Source organism: Poecilia reticulata, linkage group LG10, assembly GCF_000633615.1.
Source record: "Poecilia reticulata strain Guanapo linkage group LG10, Guppy_female_1.0+MT, whole genome shotgun sequence".
Lineage (NCBI taxonomy): Eukaryota > Metazoa > Chordata > Actinopteri > Cyprinodontiformes > Poeciliidae > Poecilia > Poecilia reticulata.
The window spans coordinates 16251532-16261375 of record NC_024340.1 but is presented as its reverse complement, the minus strand read 5'-3'; the positions used below and the strand labels follow the sequence as shown (position 1 = coordinate 16261375).

The 9844-nt window shown below is 36.7% G+C and overlaps 1 long non-coding RNA gene across 1 annotated transcript; it reads left to right on the top strand.

The window, feature by feature from the left end:
• The first annotated feature begins 6778 nt into the window (after positions 1-6778).
• On the top strand, positions 6779-9209 carry LOC103471576 (uncharacterized). The gene is made up of 3 exons (XR_534678.2): positions 6779-6864; positions 6941-7122; positions 8882-9209. It is a non-coding gene; the product is annotated as an uncharacterized LOC103471576 (long non-coding RNA).
• The last annotated feature ends 635 nt before the right edge of the window (positions 9210-9844 follow it).

Genomic DNA, 9844 nt, shown 5'->3' with positions numbered 1-9844 from the left:
CCCCGTCCGCCTCACAGCAGTGATTAAGAGGTTGTGGGATGAAGGGCGTTCACAGAGCGACACCGTCCGCCGAGCTGCTGCTGTTCCTCCAGAGAGCAGCGAGGACGCCGGCAGGGTCAGAGGGTTTGCGTTTCTGAACGCTGCTCCTCTCTGTTCCTCTCACACAATGGGCCTTTGAATCAAAATGGCTGCATTGGTCAGTGTGCCTCAGCCCACTCAAGTAAACTGGGTCAGCTGCACTGGTGACAGCTGGCCCCGCAGGGGATCCACAGGGAGCGGTGGTTTCTTTTTAAGCTGAGCCGGATGAAACCACTGGAATAAATTGATGTTTTAATTTATTAAGAGTCCAGAGAGGATGCAAAAAAACCCTGAAATTTAATCAGTTTCACCTGTTTATCTCCAAATTATAGGATAGATGAAGAAAGAGGAGCTTTAAAAAACAAATACGTGAGGTAAACAGGCATAAAATGCAGAGTTGGATGGTAACCAGCTGTATTTACTTGAGTAACGTTTTGGAAAAACCCAACTTTTTACTGTGCTGTCATTTTTACTTTTCATTGAGTAATTTTATTATTTAGTGATTCATCCTTTTTGTGCCTTATTTTGTTTATTAGAAATGCTTTAATTTCTAAAAGCAAATGTTTCTTCATGGCTCTGAAGATAAAAGGTTCCTGCATTCAAGATTAATAAAGTTTATCGAGCTCCAGGAACATTTGGTTGATAAAGTTTCTGTACTTTCACTTCTGACATTTGATTGATTTCTTTATCTCCACAAATAGTTATGAATCTAATATCCAAGACATGATTTATCCTAAAATCAGAGTCAGATAGTAACTAGTTACTTTTACGTGAGTAACTTTTTGGAAAAAAAATGTACTTTAAGAGTATTTTTACTTTGCTGTGCTACTTACTTTTACAAGAGTAATTTTATTAAGACATATCGCTACTCTTACTTTGGTAAAATTTCTTGATTTTTTTTCTTTACTGAATTGAGAATAAGCATGTTTTAGCCAAACATTCACAAGACACACACCTGCAGTTTTTGTTAAAGTTTCATAAGTTTTACATTGAAAGAAATTGATTTGGAAAAAAGTTTCTTTTGCCTCATTTTGTAGTTATTTGTATGATTCATTTTCCGTTTGGATGTCCACATAACTTTTCAGTTTGGATGGTCTGATCATGTAATTTTTAAATATTTGATGTTTTGATCAGACACTACTCGAGTTGATGTTTATTTTAACCAAATATTGTTTAACTGAAGTAATTTCTTGGAAGGCTAGTACAATGTTTGTACTTTTGGTTGATGATATGATGGAGTTTTGTGTCCCCTGTACGTCCAAACACAATAAAAAACCACAGATTGCATCATAATAAAACAGCTTTGTTACTTTTAAAGCTAGACACATCTGAAAATGCCAGAATAGGTTCTTCAACTTCTTTATCTTTTATTTTTGCTTCTGATTTTATAAAATAATCTCATCTAAAGCCTTCATTGATACAGCGTCGTACAGATTGAGTTTTCCAACTTAATGTTTTGCGCCAGGCCATTTTCTTGCAGGCTTTTTCACAGAGTTTAGCTATCAGCGTTTTTTAAAAGATGGATGTTTCTTTGTTTTTATGCCACTCTGTTATACTTTCTAATTCTAATTTCTATTTAGTTGCTATATTTAGTTAAAGTTTGGGCTTTTAAAATCTACTCAGTTGTATTAATTATTGCCATAATTTTTAATGGTCAAACTTTTCTGAGCACATATTGTGTTTGACAGCCTTTATTTTTGCTATGATTTTCCACTTACAGTTTTAAAAAAAAGCACTTTGTATCAATCTGATTAGTGAATAACCAAATAGCAGATTAAAGACAATAAATATATTTTTGTTGTTGAGCTCATATTTCTATTTATTCGATAATTTGAATTGAAAATGTTGCTTATTTTTGTCAATATTATTCAATTACAGACCCTGCAATTAATTATATTAAACATTTTAACTGAGTCCCACAAAAAAAAAAACATTATATTTTGAAGTGCAATATTTTTGTGATATCAAGCTGCATCAGTCGACCTCCCAGCAGGCCACATTTGGCCCTTTAGAAACCTGAGAGCAAACATCCAGTATATTCTGGATTTGAAAAGGCAAAGAGGAGGAGGTGCTGTTTCATCATGCAGTACAGCTTAAAGCTCACTGGGGAGTTTATGTAATAAAATCTTTCCTAATTACCTTCGCCCTGCCTAAAAAGCAGGAGCCAGACGCTCAGATAAATTTGGAAGCTCTCAGGTGTTGCAACGTGTCTTGGGTTCAGTGTGCGACGTGACAGACAGATCTTGGGTCATGCTGGGGAGTCGTTAAGTGTTGAAAGACCTGAATGGGCCTTGCCAGGCATGATGAGGCTGCGTGACTGCAGACTTGGCAGGAGCGGGCGGTGTCTCCTGTCCTTTTCTCTGGCTGCGCCTCGGAGTTGCTCAACAGCCGTAAAACGGTGGATAACCGGGCAGAGCAGAGATTATCAGTTCACAGGGCAGGTCGTCTCTGCGACCTCTTATCACTGGACTGAGAAATGTTTTAACTGTACTGTTCCCTGAGCAAACAGCTGACTGCAAACCAGTTTGTTTTAATACTGTGAGTTTACTGGGAGGTGGGTGGGCACCTCTCAGAAAACTAACCAATCAAAGCAGAGAGAACCTGGGAAAATATTTACTGAACTTTAGGTTGACGTACAACTCCAATTGTTCTGCAGGAATGTTTTAAAAAAGCCTCAGTTTATAAATGCATGGAATGTGACAGACATTCGAAGAAAAACACAAAATCTTACCAAGTATTTCTGGTCTAGTTTGTAGTACAAATATCTTGGTTCACTTCAAATAGGAGAAAACTGACTTACATGTAACTTTTCAGAAAAATTTAGGAGGTTTTTTTTAAGTGAGTGATTCCTTAATAATAATGAAAAACTACTAGATATAAGTAAAATAACAAAAAAATTATAAACCTTTAATATGGAAAAAAATTTCTTGTTCTACAGGCAGGTTAATGTAACTTGTGCTTTTTCATCATTATAAAGGAATTATTTACTTACACTATTTTGTCTTTATAAAAAGTTACTTGTAAGTTAGCTTTGTCTCATTTGAAGTGTATTAAGATATCTGGGTAACACTTTATTTGAAGGGGTTCGCATATGACTGACATGACTCTGTCATAAACATGACATAACACCTGTCATGAACATACAGAAGTCTTTATGAATGTTTATGACTGTTGTCATGAAGTGTCATTTGATAAATAATGACACTTTTAATGCAAAGTTGCTCTAAAAGTTGCTTTGAAAGTCCATTAAAAGTGCCAACTTTGCATGATTTTGTAAATTATGATAATTTAATGCAAAGTTGGCATTTTTAATGGACTTTCAATGCAACTTTTAGAGCAACTTTGTATTAAAAGTGTCATTATTTACGGAATGACACTTTATGACAACAGTCATAAACATTCATAAAGACTTTATGCTTATGAGTGTCATGTCAGTCATATGCGAACCCCTTCAAATAAAGTGTTACAGATATCTGTACTACAAACTAGGCCAAAAATACTTGGTAAATGATTTATATAGATACTATATTTTAAAAAGTGTAATTTATCTGATTAGTACTTGCATTTAATTGGAGTTGGTGCGTAGACTGTAGGTAAAAGCAGTAACCATCAGGTGCTAAATCACTGCTTTGCAGCGTTTTATTGTTTCAGGTGGTTAAATTATAACTAAGATTCATATTTTACACCTATTTTATGTACTTTGTCAAAATCCAGTCAGATAAGAGCGTAAAAGACAACCTAATTTTAATTATGATTTTTACTTGGAATGCACTGACTTGAAAATCAATGCTGCTGTAACTGACATTTACCAATATAAATTATGTATATTTCCCCACCCATTCAATTCGGTGACCAAAGCTCGTTCAGACAGTTCACACACAACTCATTTTATTTATTTTTTTGCCTGTGTCTGGTAACTTTGTCTGACAAGGCCTATTCCCACCTTTTTGCCCAAAAATCTGATTTGTGCCACTTACTACTAATTTGGTTAGATATCCGATAGTTTCAAAGTCTGCTGCAGGAATAGTCGTGCCGCATTTTATCCAACTTTTACGTCATTTATGGTAGACATGCGTCATAATTCTGCACCAGAAGAAAACAGAAGCGATCAATCTAGACGTGATGGCTAAAGCTAGCGACACACTTACCTTTAGCTTTCTCTGTGTTGTTATGAACTTTTGTCAATAATGTCGGTTCTCGATTGCTCAACAACTTGAAAACTGATCCACAGATGGCAGCATCCATTACTATTTCCATAAACAATGCACTGCTGTGTGACGTCTACGTTCTTCTGCGCATGCGGGTCGGTAGCCGTTAGCCGTTAGCCGTTAATCAAACGACTACGGAACAGAAGTTGGATTTCAGAAAAAAAAACAAAACTGAATTATACGAAAGCTTTTAGCTGCAAGAGCTTGTAAATAAACTCAGGGGCGTTTTTAATGAGAAATCTTGCTAAAATCCTGCTAAAATGATCATTTCTGTCTCGTTCTAAACAAGACCCTGCTTCTGAATTTATTCTTAAACTTAAGTAATTAAATGCTTCCTTTGAGCATCAAGATGCCATTTTGTGGGGGAAAAACAATTAAAGTCTTTTTTCTCCATAGTTTCTAAACGTTTTAGAATAAAACATTCCCATGTGAATGGGACCAGATAATGCTTTGGCAATTAAATTTCCTCCGTTTCACCGCTTGTACTAAAAATCCCAAACCATGATTGTCCCACCTCGGTTCTGAAACGTTTATCAAATAAGAGCTAGCCTAAACGTTAGCAGTCAGTGAGCTGCTCTTTTCCCCTCAACAGGTTTTCCTGCAGGTTTCAACTTGGTCCCAAGGTAGCGGTTGCTTGGAATTAAAACAAATTTGCTGTTGTGTAATGCGATGCACGCTGCTTCTGTGCAGCAGGGTTGGTGTTGCCAGGCGTCGTTGTGACGTAAAATCTTCCCATGTGAAGCGCACGGCTCAGATACAAAGCTCTTCCTTGTGCCGCAGACATAATGTGAACCAGCATGCAGGCTGATGTCATTAGCATTTGTGTTTGGCATCTTTCTGGCTGCACAAGAGCTGCATGGTTGCAGGAAACATCCAGGGAGACAAAGCTTCTCTTTAGAGAGATTATCCACATAAGTTACAGGATCTCTCCTATAAAAGACAATAAATTAAACTGTCAGCCAAGTTTTCAGAAAATGTAAACAAACTTTACTGAGAAAAGCGGGACATGTTCACGGAAGTGAAACAACCTCGCCGTGTTTGTTTACCTTCATGATGAACTTTGAATTGTGCCAGAAAGTATTTTTAAATCTAATCGATACCATACCGTGTTTTCAGTAACAGACTGCAGAGCGACCTGACAGTAAATAAGATTTTTATCTGCGTGAGGGACGGGGCTCCCTGTCACATTATCAGGTGTTTTATAGTTTATTACAGTCATGTTTAGTAGAAAATGTACATGTTTCTGTCTTTGTCTCATTATACAGCAATTTCGTATCTGTGTCTTTGTGAGGGTTTTGAATTTAATCTGTTTTTGGCTCCTTTTATCATTTTACCATTATTTTATTTTTACAAGTGCAAATATTTCACTTCAACATTGCAGAAGAAAGACTTAAAAATATCAACAAAGCTTCATTTATCTGATAATTAAAGGTTCTACAGAGAGGAATTAAATATTCTCAACATGTATAGTTATTTTCTACAGTGTTCTGTACTTAGATGCCATTTGCTCACCTGAACATTCAGGTGAGAAAATGTGACCTGCATGTTCGCCGTTATGCTGATGACACTGTGATCTGTTTAAAACTTGAGGAATATGATCAGCAGCTCAGTCTATGAGCTGATCTGGAACACAATAGAGTAGATTATCTGTGTTTTTCTTCTGTTGAACTCTAATATAACATAAACAATAAAAACAACCATACATGTGCACACTCATATCTAAGGAGCAATTTTAGAGTAACTAATTAACCTAGCAGTCATGCTCTTGGACTTTGGGAGGAAGATGAAGTACGTGGAGAGAATCTGCACATGCTACAGTGCTACAAACTGGGCGGCGCTAATCATTAGCTAATAATATAAATATATACAGTTTAAACCAGACATTTACATTCTCTGTAAGTAATCATTTTGTTCTCACTGTCTAACATGAAAACAGATATTTTTCCTGCTTTAGGTCTGTTTCAATCGTTCAAAACATGTTCATTACATTTTTACATAAAATTATTCTTAGATTATGAGATTTTTGCCTCCTCAGTTCAGCCTGTTTGAGCTGCTTTAGGGTGTCTTGTCACTTTAAATCCAAAAAAGCTGCTGGCCATGCCCCCACTCAATGTTTACACTCGCACATGAAAATGGCTGCAAACAGATGCGCAATTATACAAATGTACATCTTTGAAAAGCAGAAGTTGAGCCTTCTGCACAACCAACAAGAAAGCAGCAAGTGATTTCTTAATGATAAGTCAACAACAAAGCACTTGTCTTTCCAGCAGCCATTGTACAGTAGTACGACAGGCTGACCAAATGTGCTGGAACTCTGCTTGCGTTGCTATGTGACTGTTGACTGTGGCTTAACAACCGGGATATTTTTGAAACGGCTCGTTTTCCAGACACCAAAATTCCTCAACTTATTTCCTGAAACCTTCTAAGTGTTTTTTTAAGTGCTTGGTTTCTTTGTTTGTTTTTAAAAGCAGTAGTTACAAAATGGAAGCATAAAAATGTTCAAAATGTGAATTTTGCATAATAAGTCTCTTTTAAGTTTGAGTTTCATCCCTTTAAGGTTTTGGACTTGTCTCCAAAGGTGAAGGCCATTTGCAAACTGTAATCTTGGTTTTTATGTTGCTGTTAGAGTAATTCTTCCATTGCTACTTTCACAGTAAGAGCATTGAACCACTGAGAGTCTTGTCAGCCTCAGCCAGCATTGTCTCAGTTTTATGGAAACGATACTTCATGCCGTCCACCGTTCTCCTGGTATTTTGGCTGATTTCTTTTAATTTTTCCTGTTATGTCACAAAAGGAAGCAGCGAGTTTGAGGCATTTCCTTATATTGTATCTGCAGGTGAGCCTCAGTTTAACTCCATTTTTGTGAACTAAATACAAAGCCACGAGATCTGGGCTTTCCCAAACTTCTTCATGACATTTGATAAAAAATAAATCTCTACAAATTCATTGTTCTGGGATTAACTCATGAGAAATAGGTTTGGTAATCCTAACCCACCTAAAATACAACATGTTTTGTTTGATTTAGTAACAGGAAGTGTGGGGGGAGGGGGAGCGGGGGAAGGTTTTTTAAGGTTTTAAAGCCAGAACTTAACATGTTTGTCATGTTTTCTCTTTAACATTTGTTTTCTGTAGCATTTGAACTGAAACTGAATATCTTTCTTCTCACAAACTGAACTCTCACTAGTAGCTCCATTTTGTGTCAAATGTTTCTTTGTTCATCATCACCCCTCCACATTTCTTCTGCTTGTAGCTTCAAGGGTTTCCAGAAATTCAAGCTGAGGTTTCAGGATCTCCTTTCATAGACAACAAAACTCACATCTGAATCATTTTTGTATTCTCTTTTCTAATTAATTGCCGTTAGTAATAATTTTTTATGTAAAATTATGCAAACTTGTTTTTATGTTTCAATACATCACCTTCTGTTTTGACCACTTTGTGTTTCTTTAAGTTTTATTTTCTTAGAGTCTGTGTTGAAAATATTCCATTTAAATTAAATTGCTCCATTATTTTGTTTTCTTGCATCTTTTATGAATATTTACATAATTTTAGGCCATTTATCATAAATACTTTTCACCTTTTAGATTGTTTGACATGTTTTGCACCTCAGAGATTAGATTTTTGTACCTTAATTGTAAGTTTTAGCAGCTTCTGTTTGCTTTTCTAGATTGTTTTTACTTTTTTTTTTTAGCTTATTTTGTGGTATTTAGTGAATCATTTGTTTGTGTCTTTATATGGTTTGTTTGTGAATCTGTAAAGATTGACACTGTAAAATACAAAAACTGACAAAGTTTCTTTAGTCTAGTTTCTAGTGCAAATATTTTAGCACACTTGAAAGAAGACAAAACTAGCATAAAAGTAACCTTTCTGCAAGAAATAGTTAGTTTTCAGTAAAACAATTCCTTAATATTGATTTAAAAGAGTAATAGTTCCACTGGCAGATTATTCCACTTATAACCAGAACTTTTTCTTCAACATTAAGTAATTATTGACTAAAAACAAGCTGCTATTTCTAACTGAAAAGTTTCTTGTAAATACGTTTTGCTTTATTTAAAGTGTAATAAGATATTTGCACTAGAAACTTAATCAAAAGTACTTTTTGCCGTGTGCATCTTTCTTTTCTTTCCTATCTAGCTGTTCACAGGCTTCATGTTTTATTTAGCTTTTGCATGTTAATTAAAACACACAGTATCATGCAAAAGTGATAAACTACCTTTGATAATGGTAAGAGACGTTTGTGGTACGTTTTGCATGTGAGTGTACTGAAGCACAGAGAAACGTTCAGCTCCTGGTTCTGGGAACTGCTTTGGCTCTCGTTATCAGTGTGACATTTGAGCCAGGCCTCCACATAAACATCTGTAACTGTAAATCCTGAGAGTCAGCTCGACAAATCTGGTTTCAGATGAAAGCTGCTGGCCGGTGCTCCAGTCCCAGCCTGTTGCATTGTCAGCTCGAAGGTGCAGCTGTGCAGCCAGGAACACAACGTTCCCCGTTGGGCGAAGGATTCCCCACAGAACCCCTGCAACTAAACACCCAACAGTTGTTTATAAACACACACTCAATAATTCTTTGCTGCGAATGCTATTTTATGTTTTCAGAAACCTGGTCAAGGCTGAACTTGCAGACCTGAGAGTTGGCTTTGCAGCAGAATGGTTATCAGTGTGATCCTGCCATGTGCAGCGCAAACAGGACCAGATGAGGTTATGTAAGAGGAAAATCAGGGAGGGCGTGGAGTCCAGCCGGAGCTGCTTACAGCCTGACACAGCGTATCTCTGAGAGCGAACAATCCTCTCAGCCGTGCAGCCTCTGCACACTTAAACCAGCCGCTGTGTTCAGCTAATGCAGGTCAGCACAACCTCCAGCCGTGCATACGCGAAACAAGAAGATGCGTTTCAAGCAGCGGTGGGTAGAGTACCCAAAAATTTACTCAAGTAAGAGCAGCACTACTTCAACATATGTTTATTCAAGTAAAAGTAAAAAGTAGTCATCCAAGAAATTACTCAAGTAAGAGTAAAAACGTAAAGGCTGCTCAAGGCTTCACATTTTGCAGGTTTTGTAAATCAATTTGGGTCTCAGCTGCTTCTAAAAACAGAACAAACACTTAAAAAAAACATCTGGAGGATTTCTGGCAATAAGTTACCGCTTTTGGATGTCTAGAAATTGAGCAATTTCCAAAACTTCAGGATAGGAAGTCACTTTCCACACTCAAGAGGTTGCTGTTTCCTAGCAACCCCTTCAGAGTTCTGCCCGTTACCCGGCAACCCCAGGAGCCCAGGCCTGTTACCTAACAACCAAAGCAGAGCTCCAACACTTTAGGTCATTTAGTTTTACCACTATACGCGCTGTACAGAGGAGCAAGAGTGGCACTACTTCAACATATTTTTACTTATGTAAAAGTAAAAAGTACAGCATCGCATCAATTTCCTAAAATCATGGCCTTTTTGCCAAAATCATTTTTGGCAAAAAAACGTACTTATGTTAAGTAGGTGTCAACACAACAACTGCTACTAATAGGAGTAAAAATACTCCTAAAAGTAAATTTACTTAAGTAAATGTAATTA